This window comes from Marmota flaviventris, chromosome 2 (assembly GCF_047511675.1).
Source record: "Marmota flaviventris isolate mMarFla1 chromosome 2, mMarFla1.hap1, whole genome shotgun sequence".
Taxonomy (NCBI): domain Eukaryota; kingdom Metazoa; phylum Chordata; class Mammalia; order Rodentia; family Sciuridae; genus Marmota; species Marmota flaviventris.
The window spans coordinates 136,086,625-136,103,492 of NC_092499.1; the positions used below are offsets into that span (position 1 = coordinate 136,086,625).

General features: G+C 43.3%; 2 protein-coding genes across 6 annotated transcripts in view; one reads left to right on the top strand and one right to left on the bottom strand.

Moving 5' to 3' along the window:
- Znf592 (zinc finger protein 592) overlaps positions 1 to 13,391 on the bottom strand; it is a 51,369-nt gene extending 37,978 nt beyond the window's left edge. For 2 of the 5 annotated variants that reach the window (XM_027920092.2, XM_071608597.1), the window contains exons 1-2: positions 13,305 to 13,391; positions 564 to 669 (exon numbers count right to left, since the gene is read on the bottom strand). The gene's annotated coding sequence lies outside the window, so the exon portion shown is untranslated. Of the gene's footprint in view, positions 1 to 563; positions 670 to 12,781; positions 12,859 to 13,304 lie in introns of those variants that run through there. The other 3 variants (XM_071608598.1, XM_027920101.2, XM_071608599.1) reach the window with 3 other exon arrangements.
- Znf774 (zinc finger protein 774) overlaps positions 1 to 16,868 on the top strand; it is a 596,184-nt gene that overhangs the window by 389,905 nt on the left and 189,411 nt on the right.

Consider the following 16,868-nt stretch of genomic DNA (forward strand, 5'->3'; position numbering starts at 1 on the left):
AAGGTAGAAGCAACCCATATATCCATCAATGGATGATATCAATGGATAAACAAAATGTGGAATAAGCATAAATATTATTTAGCTTTTAAGAGGAAGCAGGTTGAGGGTAAGGTTCAGTGGTAGAGCACTTGCCTTAGCATGAGTGAGGCCCTGGATTCAATCACCAGCACCACTTTTTAAAAAAAGGAAGGAAGTTGACACATATTACAACATGGGTGAACCTTGCAGACATTATGCTAAGTGATATAATAAGCAAATACTGAATGATTCCACTTATATGACATCCCTAGAGTAGGTAAACTAACAGAATAGAATGGTGGTTGCCAGGGGTGTAGGGTAGAGTTGTTTGATGTATACTGAGTTTCAATATGGGATGGAGATGGATGATGGTAATGGTTGCACAAATGTGAATATACTTAATGCCACTGAACTGTATACTTTAAAATGACAAATTTTGTTGTATTTTAACACCAAAACAAAACAAAACCCAAGGAACAGAAAAGCTCTCTTGTGTCCAAAACTCAGCTCTTCAAGGCCAGCTCAGGTCAGCCTAGACATCATACCTTAGTGAGGTTCTCAAAACAAGGGTGTGGTGAGCGTTGCTGGGGGAGTAGAGCTGCGGAGAAAGGAAAAACTACCTAGGCACATGGTCTAGTGTCCAAACACCACCTACGGAAAGAAGAAAAACAAAATGTTTTTTAAATGAGTTTGAAGGTAAATGTTAAAGTTAGGAAAGAGAGTTTAAAAACTAATAATAATCATTCCAGGGAAGACTCTGAGAAAAATCTCCAAACAAATTAAAAGCAGGCCCCAAAGGCAGTCAAAGAATAAACTCTTCCCAGCCCCAGATCTGCTCCCCTCCCGCTATCATCATGCAGAAATTCAGAGCAGACTCCACTAGATTCAAATCCCAGCTCAACCGCTTACTAGCCATTTAATATTGGGCAAGATGCTGCACCTGTATGTCAGCTTCCCCGTATATAAAATGGGGCTATTAAAGAGATTCAGTAAGTTAATATTTGTAAAGCTCTTACCATACTGCCTTTCACACAGCAAATGCATGTGTTTGTGAAGTACTCTGCCACCAACCCCAGTAGCCAGCAGGCTTTCCTTTACATGTCGTCAGTGTGCCCTGGTAGCTCACTGATGGGAAGCATGCACAGAGGACAGAGAGGCAAGGCAAGTGAAACCAGTTTACCCCTCTACACAGCTTCTCCGCCAGTGCTCAGGATGCCTGATAAAGCTGAGGAAACAGAGTCAGGGGACAGGGACAGGTGGCAGGTAAGCTGAGAAAATCAAATAAGGTTGGGGAGAGGCAAAGGGGGTAAGCACTGAGCAGATGAGAATAAGAAAAGAAATGGAAAAGCTGCAGGGCACCATGGTGCATAATAATATAATCCCAGCAACTCAGGAGACTAAAGCAGGAGAATCACAAGTTTGAGGCCAGCCTCAGCAACTTAAGCTCTAAGCAACTTATTAAGACCCTGTCTCAAAATAAAAAATAAAAATGGCTGGGGATGTAGCTCAGTGGTTAAGCACCCTTGGGTTCAATCCCCATTACCAAAAAAAATAAATAAATAAATAAAATGGGGAATGGCAGAAACCATTTTTCTGAAGTAGGTAGTTTTTAATTGTGACCAAACTGAGAATCACCTTGTGAATTTTGGAAACTACTAATGGTTGCCAACGATCTATCAAGATTCAGATTTAAGGGCTGGGGATGTGGCTCAAGCGGTAGCGCGCTCTCCTGGCATGCGTGCGGCCCGGGTTCGATCCTCAGCACCACGTACAAACAAAGATGATGTGTCCGCCAAAAACTGAATAATAAATATTAAAAATTCTTTCTCTCTCTCCCTCCTCTCTCTCTCTCTCTTTGAAAAAAAAAGATTCAGATTTAACTGGTCAATGTTCAGAAAAACAGGCTAATGCTGTCAGGTGTATGTATTCACAAATAACAGAATCAAAATCTTACCCTTGAACTTTTAATTCTGCCCTTTTTTATTCTAATCCTGCATTCTTAACCTCATCTTTGTCTTAACCTTGCCAGACTAGCATTTAGTTTGGGTTCTAAATTGGAGATAGAGACTTTTTAATTCCACCCCCCTGGCAAGTGCTCTACCCCTGAGTTACATTCCCAGTGAGATATAGAAAATATTAACAGAAAAATTTGGAAGGTAAGAGAAGGAAGCCAGTTATCCCAATTCTACAGAAGGGAAATAGGGATAACTTTTCTGAAGTTTTCCTTTTCTTATTCACATCTTCACATTTCAAAACATAAACTAATGAGCAGACACTATAATGTCTAAATGAGAGGAGCCTGGATGTGTCTTGGGTCTATTGTTCAATAGCAAATAAATTCAGAGGTGCTCCAAAGAGAGTACCTGGCTATTTACTCCAGGATCACTTCAGTGCCTCCAGCAATAGGATTCTGTAAGGCTATGCAGATAGTAAATGCAGCTAGTCTGCAGAGAGGAGCTAACAATCCTGAGCATCAGGCTTCACTAACCCAGGAAGGCTTCTTCTCCCAGACTAATTACATACTCATGGGTAGATGTATGGGAGCTTTACAGTTTACAACTATTTCTATTTCACAAGGTCTTACCAGTGAGTGAGCTAGGACTAGCTCTCAAATGAGACCTCAGGGCTCCTGCCTGCCTCCAAGGACCAAGTTGCCCTGTATGCTCTAAACTGGGAGGTCAGTTTCACATTTCACATTTCCCAATACCTTCATCTTCCCATACTAGATAGGGCACAAATTTTCCTTCAATTTGGTATTGAGACATTTGTTCTAACCCTTGCCATAATTATGACATACCTTAGCATGTTGTAAGACTGGGATTAGAAAACATTGTTCTACAACAGTATTCTAGATTAGAGGTTTTTCCAAGATCAGAAACATCAAGGACTTTCAGAGCCAAGAAGACTTTAGGAAACTATTGAATTTAAGCCACTTACTCTACAAACAAGGAAACTGAGGCCCAGAGACATGAGGTAATCAAATTAGAAACGGTACATAAACTGAAAAAAAAAATAGTTTTTATTACTGTGGAAGATTCCTGTTATTCCTAAGTAATAGGGCCCTAAATAACCTTCCCATCAGAAGGGTTGAAGTCTCCTATTCACAGTTACCCATTCAAATCTCTCCATCAAATATCCAGAAAAGGGTTGATTTAACCCTTCAACCCAGTGATCCTCAGCCCTGCAAGCACAATAGAAACACCTAGGGAGCAGACCATCTTCATGGTGGGCCTCTGCTCCTGTACCTCCTTTCCCTCACACACTATTCCTAAGCACCTTAAGTACTCTGGCCTCCAGGGCTTTTGATTAGTCCTCCCTATTTGCATGGCTCTCTCTCTCTTACCTCCTTCTTACCTCAACTCAATATCTTTTCATCAGTGATATTTCTCTCTTTTTTTTTTTAACTAGTGATTGAACCCAAGAGCACTTAACATCCCCAGTGCCCCCCACCCCTTTTTAAAGTACTGGTTTCAAGCCCTTTTTTATATTTTATTTAGAGACAGGGTCTCTCTCAGTTGCTTAGGGCCTTGCTAAATTGTGGAGGCTGGTTTTGAACTCAAGAGCCTCCTGCCTCAGCCTCCCAAACCACTGTAATTACAGGCATGTGCCACCAGATCCAGCTTTCTCTAACTTATTTATTGTATTTATTTATTTTAATTTTTCAGATGTGCTATCATTATATTGCCCAGGCTGGTCTTAAACTTGCAATCCTTCTGCCTCAGCCTCCTGAGTAGCCAGGATTATAGGTGTGCACCATCTTCTCCAGTTTGACTTCTCCAATAAAATAGGAAATCTGTCTACTAAACCCCCATCCACTATCCTTGCTTTATTTTTCTCCATATATTTTTCACCATCTCTCATCCTTAATATTTTTCTTGTTCATTGTCTATAAACCCACAATCACTAGAATGAGTTCCTTGAGAGGAAGATTTTAATTTTGTTCCCTACCCAGTACCTGGAACAGCACCTGGTACACGCAAACCCTCAAATATTTATTCAAGAAATTAATTAAGGGCTGGGGTTGTGGCTCAGTGGTAGAGGACTCGCCTAGGGCATGCAAGGACCTGGGTTCAATCCTCAGCACCACATAAAAATAAATAAATAAAACAAAGGTATTGTCTAACTATAACTAAAAAAAAAGAAATTAATGAATACATCATAAACACCAATCTTAAGACATGATTTGTACCAAAAACAAAATTAAAAATAAAAAAAAAAAATAAAGAGGCTCTTCTCCACTGATTCCATCTTGGGAAAAGCCTTTTTTTAAAACAGCCTAGAACTCTAACAAAAGAGAAAACATTCAGAAATAAGTATTTCCAGTCGATTAATCCAACCCAAACGGACCTATGAGTTGAAGACAATTTATCCTGAGAAACAGAAAGACAAAAAATGAAGTTAAAAGATGATAGAGGGATTGAGGCTGTAGTTCAATGGTAGAGCCAATGCCTAATGAGGCCCTGTGTTCAATCCCCAGTACCATCAAAAAAAAAAAAAAAAAAAGGAAAGGAAAGAAAAGAAAAGAAATTTACTCTTCTCTACATCTCATCCATCAATCAGGAAAAATTATGAGGGATCTGTTTTCTCCTTTAATGTTTCCTTTTTTTTTTTTTTAACCCTGGGCATATGTTATTTTTTAAATAAGAAAAAAAATAACAAAAACAATCTTCCCAACCCTTGCAGGCTCCCCTCAAATTCTACCTCTGTTACAAAGCCCCTGTACTGGGGCTAGCCCACTCTATACACCATTCTTCTGCCAACAGGACCATCAGATGGGCCCAGTATCAGCAAGGAGGTGTCTCAGCAGCACTGCCTGCAGAAACTGATTTGCATGAAAAGTTTCTTTTGCTGCCTTCACTTCTCTCCTGTCATGAAAGAGTGTGTCCCTTCAGACACCCTTGCCCCGAGGTGTCTGCCTGGGTCCCAGTCTTTGTTTCAGTTGACTTTAATTAATTCCTGGTAATTAAAGCTACTGATTGCTGATGAACTACTAAGAGTATGACCTCTCCCAAGGGGTGTAAATATTTTAAAAGAGATCTCTAAACTGGAAAGGCAAAAGTCTTAGACTTAGGAATAGAGTATAATGGTGGAATGGTAGGTCCTGGAGTTCATATTTTGGCACCAGGGGATCCCTCCTACTACAGAGTGCAGGCACTATGGGAAACAGTGTCAAGCAGAGATAAGTGAAGTAATGAAAGATGAGATTACATCACTGCCACAACTCCTCCCAAACGGCTGTTCAATCCATCTTTATACTATAAAATGTTCCCCAAACGTAACCCCAGTCACCTCAAAGAGTGACCTGTGGTGAGTAGCCACCATCCTCAGAAAGAAAGCCCACTTAAGACACTTTTGGTCTAGAAGCAAATTGTTCTCTAATTGCTTTCAGTGGGAGAACCCCTGAGGGCAAAGTTCATCTCACTTGATTCTTTTATGCTCCACAGAGCATCAGCTCTGAGTTGGGCCCAGGGTAGGCCTTTCACATCCAACTGTAGATTACAGATCAATGATGGCCCAGTTGCAAAGAGGCCCTGCAGAATTTTAAATACAAGTAATTCTAATTAAGAAAACAGTAATATTAATCACACATGTAATATTTTTAAGGGCCTGAGATTTATAGCCTTAATGAAATATTAGACAATGAAGTTTTTACAATCTCAGCTAGTTCTATTTAGGCCTGGAGGTCTGTCTAACAAGGAAAAGACAGTAAGCAGTCCGTCCAAGCCCAGAAGAATTTGAACAGCTGCTCAGTGCCCACCCCTCTGAAAATGCCAAAGCTCTGCCTCAGATGTGTTTTCAGACCCTGGAACAGCCCGGAAATGGTTTGCAGTTACAATGGACAAATACCTTCAAAACCCCTCCCAATGGCCTCACTCTGCCCTTTGGCTTGCTAAAGGAACACATTCAACTTCAGAAACTAAATTAGCAGAAAGGAGTAGAATGCTGTAAACTGCAGCAAACCTGGGAAATAAAAGTAGAGCCACAGTCCATCCCACTGCCTCCCACTCAGCTCCAGCTTGCCAAGGACAGTGTGGGTAAAATGTTCCTGCATCCAAAGACTAGAAGAAGGAAGATGCAGACCCCACTTCACCCCAGGATGGGCTGAGACCCAAAAGGGAGGGAATCCCAGGAAGGTATGTGAGGCTTACATGGAACTGCCTCTCTTTACAGTCCCTTGGCCCCCAAGTAATAACACCAAAACCTCTAGCCACTCCATATGGGTTTGGGGGAGACTGAACCCAATGGTCCACAGAAGACCCATGGCTCCTCTAAAGAAAGTGTCCAGCCAGGTGCGTGACACATGCTTATAATCCAGCTACTTGTAAGGCTAAGACAAGAGGATCACAAAATCTAGGCCTGCCTGGACCTTGAACAACTTAGAAGACCCTGTCTCAGAATAAAATTTTTAAAAAGGGCTGGGGATATAGCTGCAAGGTAGAACACTCCTGGGTTCAAACCCCAGTACTGCAAAAAAACAAAACAAAAAAACATAAAAACATCCCAACAAATGAACCTAGAAGCCAAGTCACACTCTGCTCATCTGAATTTAGGGACTATCCCAATCAGAGGTGCTAGCCTAATGCACCTGGCAGGTTGGGCTGCCACAAATGCATATCTAACAAAAGAATCCGCCCCCCCCCCCCCGCCCCGCCAGAATGACCTAGGAGGTATAGGCAATTCCAACATCATACCTCTTCTAGAGGGGCACAGTTCTAGGCAATGAGTTTTTTATTTAGAGCCTTCAATGTTTGTCTCTGAAATGAAAACAGATTTACCAGGTGCTTTTTATAAACACCTTTGTTTTTGTAAAGACAAAATAGAAGCCTGTATAAAATTCAAATAATAGTGAAAATATACATAAATATTAATGTAATAGGGGCTTCAGTTGGGACTCAGTGGTTGAGTGCTTGCCTAGCATGTATGAAGCACTTGGTTTGATCCTTGGCACCACATAAAAATAAATGAATAAGATAAAGGCATTGTATCCATCTATAATTTTTAAAAAAAGGTTAACATAATAACCATCCTAATTCCATCCCTCAGAGGTAAGAAGATCTTATGGCAAACTCTGTCTTACAGAGTGGAATCAAGGCTATTCTGAGTTAGACTTGGGGTGCCACTCTTACATTCTCTGGATAAGCCTGTGAATTTGTTTTTGTGGAGGATTCTTAATGCCGCCACTGGAAGGAGCAGTTACAGTTAAAATAAAGATTTAAAAACATTTTAAAGTTTCAGAATCTTCAAAGGAGCCCCAATAATCCTGGAGCTCTTAAAAACAGATACAAGTTAAAGTCCCAAGACCCTCCCCCACCACCCAAACACATACTGATTTGAGAGCAGGAGTTAATCTGCTCCTGACCAGGATCAGACACACTCCTCTTCTTCACTCAACATTGTGGCAGTCCTCCCACAACCAACCATACATACAGATATCACACCCGTTTCATTCCCTGGTATAAGTTAATGAGAGAAAGGGGGAGGATTGATTGATTGATTCATTCATTCATTCATTTATTTAAACTGGGGATTGAGACCAGAGATACTCTAACCTCTGAGTTACAGCCCCAGTTCTTCTGAGACAGGGTCTCCCTAAATTGCTGAGACTGGCCTAGAACTTGTGATCCTCCTGCCTCAGCTTCCTGAGTCCCTAGGAATACAGGTGTGTGCCACTGCACCTGGCTCACCATTATCTCTTGATAAACACATTTTCAGAATCTAAAATGGAGATGGTAAAGAACCTAACCAAAGTCACAGCAGAAGACAATCCAAACTTTGGTGACCTCAAACTTGAAAAGTATTCATTAACTTTTCTTGGGACTCATAAAATGGATCTATTGTTATTTCAACATACATTTATTTCCCTGCTGTTAAGTAAAAGCAAATGGTTGGGTGGAAAAATTCTCAAATGTAATTAGATAATTAATATTACATCCTGCATCCCTACAGCAAGCAAAGGGGAAGGTACCAGACCAGATGCCTACAAATGAAAACATTCAGATTCTGGGTACATGCAATTGCTCTACTGCATGGACATCAACTGTCAAAACTTTCTCCTATTCAGGATGTTGCTATTTTTGTAAGAAAAGAAGTTAAACATACATGTATAAATAGGGATGGAGATAAAGGCCTAATACAAATACCAAAATATTGAAATGTTAACAATGGCTCTAGATTGTAGAATTTATCAGTGAGCTTTATTTCCTTTGTATAGCCATCTATATTTCCTAAATCTCCCAAAGGAATATGTATTTCTATTTTTTTTCTACTGGGAACTGAACCCAGGGGACTCTTGTTATTTTAAAACAGGGTCTCACTAAGTTGCTTAGAGCCTTGCTAAATTACCTAGGCTGGGGATGTGGCTCAAGCGGTAACGTGCTCACCTGGCATTCGTGGGGTGCTGGGTTCGATCCTCAGCACCACATAAAAATAAATAAAGATGGTGTGTCAACTGAAAAATAAATATAAAAAAAATTGCCTAGACTGGCTTTGAACTTATGATACTCTTGCCTCAGCCTTCCAAGTCACTGGGATTATAGGTATGTGCCACTGTGCCTGGCTTGAATATGTATTTCTTGCATAATTATTTTTAGAGTTTCAAAAGCAAAATAATTAACCCAAAATCTGTGTTAATCTATTTGGACTTATTTTTCACTAAAGAAAAATAAAGATTCTAAACCAGGCACAGTGATACACACCTGTAATCCCAGTAACTAGGGAGACTGAGTCAGGAGGATCACAAATTCAAGACCAGCCTGGGCAATTTAGTGACTTGGTCTCAAAATAAAAAATAAAAAGGGCTGTGGATGTAACTCAGTAGCCGAGCACATCTCCTGTGGTTAATTTTTTTTTTTTTTAAGATTCTAAACTCTAGGGGGTCTATATTACTCTTCCCACCATTGCAGAAGAAATATAACATAGAGTTCAACTTCATGAAAATTCCAGTCCAATAGGAAAGCTCACCCAGTGACTGAACAGGTTAAGGGTATGAATTATTACGTCATTATGTAGGAAAGACAATGATTCTAAAATAATCTCTCCAAGTGCAACCAAAAACTCCCTACCAGCTCCAAGAGTTCACAGACCTCTGCTCCCAGAACAGTTTTCAATACATGTGTCCCACACCACAAAATTACCCATACAACTTAGAATCTGCATACCTTCTCCATTAACCCAAATCTAGGAACCTCCTTTTTGGATATTTCTAAAAAGTTATTCCTATAGTGGTACGTGACTGTAAATCCCAGCTACTCATAAGACTAAGGCAAGAGGATCACAAGTTTGAGGCCAGCCTCAACAACTTAGAGAGACCTTGTCTCAAAATAAAATAAAAAGGGCTGTGGAGGTAGTTCAGTGGTGTGGCATTTGTCTAGAATGTATGAGGCCCTGGGTTCAGAGACAGGGGTGGGGGAGGTTATTCCTCCTCTTAAGTTTCACAATCACCCAATTATACACAATCACTCATTCTATCCATTAATAATGACTGCTGACTACATCGAATAGTATGAATAGTACGTAAGGAATGATTATGTTCGGAGAAAGGGTTCGTTTTTAAGCAATCTGAGAGAAACAAACAAATTGAGGAGTGAGAGTTTGTTAGTGTCCCAGCCCTGGCCAGAAAAGGGGGGAGGGGTGGAATGGCCAAAGGACAGAAACATCTGTCATTCAGCAGTTTCATTTCTCATGGTCAGTTAATATCCTAAGTTTATTCATCAGTCTCTTCCAAGTTTGGTGAGTGAGTCAGTCTCCCTGGACCCAATCAACTGAGTACCCTACAAAACTAAATTTGTAGTCTACAAAGTTGAGAACCAGATCTCAAAGCACAGTGATCCCACAGATAAAAATTTGCCTTAGGATGACACCTATAACGACTCTGTAACTGCAACACCCCTCACAGAATGAATTTGATGTACCTAATACTTTCCAGTACTCCCCATGGTCCAAAATCCTTGATCTGCTTTTCACAACCCCTAGTCAGCCTTCCAGCCTCATTCCCAAAAAGGACCTCTCATTGCTCTGCATTTTCATATTTATGCCTCTCTCTGCCTAGAATGTCCTTTGCTCAATCTTATTTGCCTGCAAAACTCCTATCTTCCTCCAAAGCCCATTTCAAAAGTCACCTTCTCCCTGAAAGCCTTCCTGACTTCACCAGGTATTTTATTCTTACTTTTCCCAACAGCTCTTTAACCACAACTGTAATAGAGAATTTAAATATATACTGTAGCTCTTTCTTTATTTGACTTCTCCTGGATACTCAGCTCCTGGAAAGAAGGAACTCACTTTGTATCCACAACTTCTAGTACAGTGTCAAAGCATGAAATAAGAGATCAATGTTGAATGATTGATCACATTGGAACACAGCATTAAGTTATCAAGAAAAGTGGAGAGAAAAAGATAGCTACACAAAATTCAGGAACTGAATTATCTATATATTTAATCTTATCCAAAATGACCACAACATGACTGGGAAGCAGCATGGATATTTTATTTATTTTTAGCCTGGACATTTTAAAAATTTAAATAATAGCAACTGACATTTAAACTAAGAGCTAAACTATCTACATGGCTTCATTTGATCTGCACAATGATCTTATAAGGTAGGGACTTTTATTTGCATTTAAGATGAGGAAACTGAGGGACAGATAGATTAAATAACTGAAAATCTTTTGATTAGTAAGTAGCAGAAATAAAATACAAACTTCAATGGTCAGGGTCCAGAGCCACCAGTGGGTTCTGGAATCAGAGATACATGGGTTTGAATTCAAGACTGTAACAAATGTGACTTTGGATAAATCATCTATCCCCTCTGGGCTTGTTTCCTTGTAAAATAGGTATGATAACCTTTCTCCTAGAGAACAGAGAGGATTAAATTAAATATGATTGCATATACAAAAATCATTAAAATCGGTTCTCCAACCTAGCAGGCACTCCGTAACGCCAATTCAGTTTTCCCTTCCCTTTCTAAAAGCTGGGTAAAGCCCACTCACAAAGGAAAAGGATCTCCCAGGGACTCCTTAAGACTTTTTCAAACAGATCAGGTAGTTAGGACACTCAGCATAGAAACCACCCTGGCGTTACCGGCTTATCTCAAAGTACATTCCCTGCATGGGGCCAGAGACCTTTTAAAATGTAAATGTTCCTAATTACACTAGAGACACAATCCAAACTAAAGAGGGAAAGCATTTCCCTCAGGCCTGGTCGCTCTGACCCGCCATACCTCTCTGCAGACATTTATCTCCCCTCTCCCCTCACCCCACTCCCTTTCCTCCTCCAGACCCACAGGCCTCTTTCACTTCCTCCAACTTGCCAACCTCTACTGTTCCACACATGGTTAACTCTTAACCCTCTCAGGTTCTGGCCTAAATGTCACTTCCTCAGGGAAACCTTCCCCAAAGCCCCCCACTCAAATCAATCTCTTTTACTTCCTTCTCCCCAGTTTGAAATTATTAGTTTACCACTTTCTTCAAAGTTTTATTCCAAAGACACCTTCTGGGGCTGGGATGTAATTCAACAGTGAAGCAGGAGGCCCTGGCTTGATAACAACAACCAAAAAAAAAAAAAAAAAAAACCCAGGCCACTTAAGTGTAAATCCAACCCCCACCCCTGATACCTCAGATTCTCTTTCCCTGTTTTCCTCTTTAGCGGTTAGCACTTTTTAACATGATATTATTACATATTTTATTGTCTACCCCCCCACACACACACACACTAGCATGAAAACTCAAGGGCAGTTATTTTGCTTGCTTTATTCACTGCATCTACAACAATGTTTTGCACACATTTGTTGACAAATATTTGTTGCTGAATGAATTTTCTTTGTTATTTATTATTGAACTGTCCCACTAGGCTAAGAGCTCCAAAACTAAAAGATGGTGTCTTTCTGGTTTACCTCAATACCTTCAATACCCAGCTCAGTCATGGGCATGTAATAAGTGCTCAGTAAAAATTTACAGTCAGACATGGTAGTGTCTGCCTGTAGGCCCAGCTACTTGGGAAGCTGAGGTAAGAGGATCACTTGAACTCAGGGGCTGGAGGTCAGCCTGGGCACACAATGAGAACTCATCTCAAAAAAAAAAAAAAAAAAAAATTTAACTAAATGAATCAGTCATGATCACTGGAAGAATTGGAAAACGGTCAAAATAGTCCCAGTAGCATGACATTTCTTCCTCTCCTTCACTGTGTAATTTACCTGTGAGTTTTAGGAAATAGATCCCTGAAATCCCACGGGGTACCAACCAGGCCAAGCACCTATGTGTCCACATCCTGTGTGCTTAGCCACACTGTACACTTGACAGAAGTGCCCTACAGGCCCTACATGAACAGAGGACTGAATGCAAGTTGGAAAACCCTGGGGTAAAAATCATTCTACCCGCCCCCCACCCCAAATCCAGGATAGTCCTGGATGCTAAAAAAAAAAAAAAGCCTCCCTGGGTGGGCCTACGGATTTATTCCAATCCAGCACTTTTAATGTCACCTCCGGCCTACTGGGGGGAAAAAAAGTTAAAAATCCCTGAACAGCTCTAATAATCCTGCGATTCTCAAGAGCAGGCACACCTAAGGTCATATGGACCCCTCCCCCTCACAAACGCTGATCCAAGGCCAGGAGGCCATCTGCCCAGCAGACGCTCCCCTGTCCTCCCTCGGGTCACACTGAGCCTTCCCCCAACCCCCAGGTTGGCAAGAAGAGTCCCTGCAGAGAGACAATTTCTACTCTAATCAACAGGACCGTTCTCCCCAGAGGACCCTAACTCTGGAGCAGGAATACCTGTCTGCTCCGGGAGAACCTTCTCCGGGTCAGAACTTGGGCGGAGGGGAGGGGAGGGGAGGCGGAGGGGCGCGAAGAGGGTCGATCCTCGAAGTGCCTGCCCCATGACGGCGCCAGCTCTTCGGGCGGCAGGGACAGTCGGGCTGACAGGGAGTCCTGGCGGGGCAAAGTGGCACCGTTATCCCCGCCCGGGCGGGGGGCCGCGGGCTGTCTCCTAGGGCGGCCGCGCGTCCCGCGCAGGGAGGACAGCGGCGCGCCCGGCCCGCCCGGAGCGGCGATCACGGCGGCGGAAGGAGCCGGTAGCCGCGGCCAGTGGCTGGGTTGGGTGGCGGCCGGGCCCGCCAGGCGACCGTCCGGGCAGTGGCTGCCGCCTCGGGCGGCGGGCAGGGTCCGCAGGCTGCAGGGCCCGGCCGGGCGCGGGCGCAAGCTTGGTCCTAGTGCCGCTCGACCCTAGCTTGCGCTGGGGCGACCCGGCGGCGGCTCTGGCGCAGTCCCGCCCGGCCCGGGCCCGGGGGGCGCTTACCTGGCGGCGGCGGCGGCGGCTGCAGGCCCCGGGCTCAGCCGCGCGCGTCCCCAGCGCCGGCTGCGGGCGCCACAACATGGCGACGGCGGCGGCGGGCGGGGCCGCGGCTCCGGGGGCGGAGCGGGGGCGGGCGCCGGCGGCAGGGCCCGGCCGGGCGCGGGCGGGGCGCGGGCGGAAGGGACTCGGACCTGGGCACCGGCCAGGGCGGTGCGGCCGAAGGGCTGCCCGGCGCGGGCCGGCCTCCGCCTCCCGCCTGAGGCGGATGCGCGGCGGGGCCGACGACGGCGGCGGGCGGGGCGGGGCCGGCGCCGCGCAAGGCTACAAACGACCCCGCGGCCCCCACCGGATCCCTCCCGCCGGGTCCGCTGGACTCCCGGGTCAGGGCCTGCGGCCGCAGCCTGCAACCTAAGCCTCCAGTCCTCTGGCGTGCCTGGGGCAGGGGCCTTCAGTGGGGTGATAGCCGCCCACTAGAGGGACCAAACCTGCCCACGCGACTGTTTCGCCTTGGAGGACCGCGAGCGCCTCAGGAGCCGGGACGGCGTCCTCTTCATTTAGATCTGACGTGTACTGGGGCCTAGTAAAAGCTGTTAAGTGAAAGGAAGCAGGGGTGGCGTGGGCCTGGCACTCAGGTGCTCACTAAACATCTGGCCATTGCTGGATATAAAGACATGCACGTAGGCTTGGAGGCGCTGGGCGCTCTGACAACGTTGTCTCTGGGGTGACCGAGGAACGCGCGGTCAGCCGAGCTGGGGCACTAGCATCGGGTGCCTCTCACTGTAGACTGGGAGGCTCTCAAGGGTTTTACCAGGGAAGCTATGATTGCCCAAGTGAAAACTCGGAGAGGCGGGCAGGACCTTCCAAGAACCCCACATACCTGGAAATGGGTCTGCACCATTAAAGCAGCAAGAAAGTTAGGGTGTGGGAATGCACGTACGAGGCTCTGGAGACGCGGTGAGAACCAACTAACCACGGAGAAATTCCTTTTGAAGAACCCGGAAAGACAGGACACCGCAAGAGACTGGAAATGACACTCAACCGGGCCTGCTGTGCACCAGGCCCTGAGCCCAGTTGAGCCTTGGGTAAGGAGTAAGAAGAATGTTGGTAATGAAGGCAGTAAAGGGTGAGGAGTCTTTCCAGAAGTTTGGCAGGGAGAGATAATAAAAGTAGGCTTATGGACGGGCGCTGTGATGCACTCCTGTAATCCCAGTGGCTCAGGAGGCTGAGGCAGGAGGATCGCAAGTCCTAAACCAGCTTTGGCAAAAGCGAGACACAAAGCAACTCAGTGAGACCCTGTCTCTAAATAAAATACAAATAATAGGGCTGGGGATGTGGCTCAGTGCCCCTGAGTTCAATCTCTGGTACCCCACCCCCGCAAAAAAAAAAAAAAAACCAAGGCTTAGTAAGAATAAAAAAGAGATTTTTTTTGTGTGTGTATTTGCTGTCCTTTAAAACTTAAGAACAATTGATTCAAATCCCTATACCACTTATCATGGGAAACTCCACATACTTGCCAGTATCTCCAGAGATTCCTGGTAAACTTGTATTTCTTTCTTTCTTTATTTAGTTAGTTAGTTAGTTAGTTAGTTGTCAATGGACCTTTATTTATTTATATGTGGTGCTGAGAATCACACCCAGTGCCTCACACTTGCTAAGCAAGTGCTCCACCACTGAACCACAACCCCAGCCCCTGTATTTCTTGTAATTATCTCTGGTCCCATTTTTTTTTTTTTTTCTTTTTTCCAGTACTGGGAAATGAATCCAGGAACACTTTGCCACTACCCTTTTAATTTTTCACTTTGAAACAAGGGCTCCCTAAGCTGCTGAGGATGGCCTCAAACGGTTGACCCTCCTGCATCAACCTTCTAAATAGTTAAAATTACAGGTTTTTGCCACCACTTTGAGCTGAGATTTGGCTTGAGCCCAAGTTTCTTGTTTATAAATTTTGTATTGTGCTCTTTAAGGAAATTTGGCACCATACACTGGATATCACCCATATATTCTCTCCCAACATTGTGTACATTCATGTAAACAAAATGGCAATGTTATGACTGTTAAATTAGTTTATGTGTAGCCATTAAAAATCATGTTGAAGAAAAAGACTTAGTGACATAAGAAATACTTGTAATTAAAAAACACTGTAAGGAAATATAATATGTATCATGAATAGATTAAAAATGGGACTTTTATATTTTCTCTGACTTCTGTATTTTCTTACTTTTACAGTGCATTTATATTTCTCTTAGACATAGAGAAAATAATTTTTAAAGTATTTTTTAGTTATAGATGAATGCAATATCTTTATTTTGCTTATTAATTTTTTTATGTGGTGCTGAGGATCAAACCCAGTGCCTCACATGTGCGAGGAAGGCACTCTGCCACTGAGCCCCAGCCCCAGCCCTAGAAGATAATTTTTTAAACTATGCTTTTAAAGTATTTTAGGAGGAATTTTTAAAAGATATTCATTAAGTTGGAAAGGAAAACATATTAGGATTCAAGAAAAGGAAATTGAAAGTGGAATCTGTGATGTGTGGGTGGGACTTTAGCAAGCAGAGATAGATGAGGTCAGGAGACTCTCCCAGGCAGAAGGAACAATGCAATCAAAAACCCAGAGTAGGGGTTAGGGCTGTGATTCAGCAGTGGCACACTTGCCTGGCATGTGTAAGGCACTGACTTGGATTCTCAGCACCGCATATAAATAAATAAAATAAAGGGGGAAAAACCCGAGAGTAGGAAATTGATGGGGTGCTTAGGGAACACCAAGAGATCTGTTTGGCTGGAATACAGGATTAGTGTGAGGGAGATCAGTCTGGAAAGTTCAAATAGGGTCCTGAATGCCAAGGTGAATCCTTTGGACTTTGTGGGTCAAGAGGACCAATGGGACTAGGCAGATAAGTTTTGTTTTATTTTTCCAGTTATGGGGATCAAACCCAAGGCCTTGCACATGCAAAGCAAGCTCTCTAGTGCTGATCTACATCCCTAGCCCACAGATGATAAATCTTGAGGTAGATTTTTCTATAATCTCTTACTTAGTGAGGTGGTAGGTCTTCGCCCTTCAGTCCTAATATTTGAACATGTGATTGACTCTGAACAATGAGGTAGGGACAACAGTCATTGCATTCCAGCTATTTATAGAGTGAGATTGAGTCTTACATCTCTGGTTATTACTATAATTTTTATTCACTAGATGATGGCAGAGTTTTGGAGAGAGAGTTAGTTAGCAAAGCAAGTAAAGAGAGAAGAAACCAGGGGTTTAAAAACTTTTTAATTGTGACCCTCCATAAGAAATGCACATCTACATCTCAACCCAGGATATACACATGTGTACACACATAAAAACACTTCTAAAGCAAAAGTTTCATGAAGTATCACCCTTATTTTATACAATATATGATGATATTTTAAGTTTTATTTCCTTTTAAATGTTGATCAGTACTGATCCCATTGACTCTATTACCCTCTACCACATTACAACATGACTTAAAGAAATTGAAAAGAAGCTAGACTATCCCCTGCTATTTTCCAGTTCTAACTTTGAATAATCTTATAGCATATGACCTTAAGCTT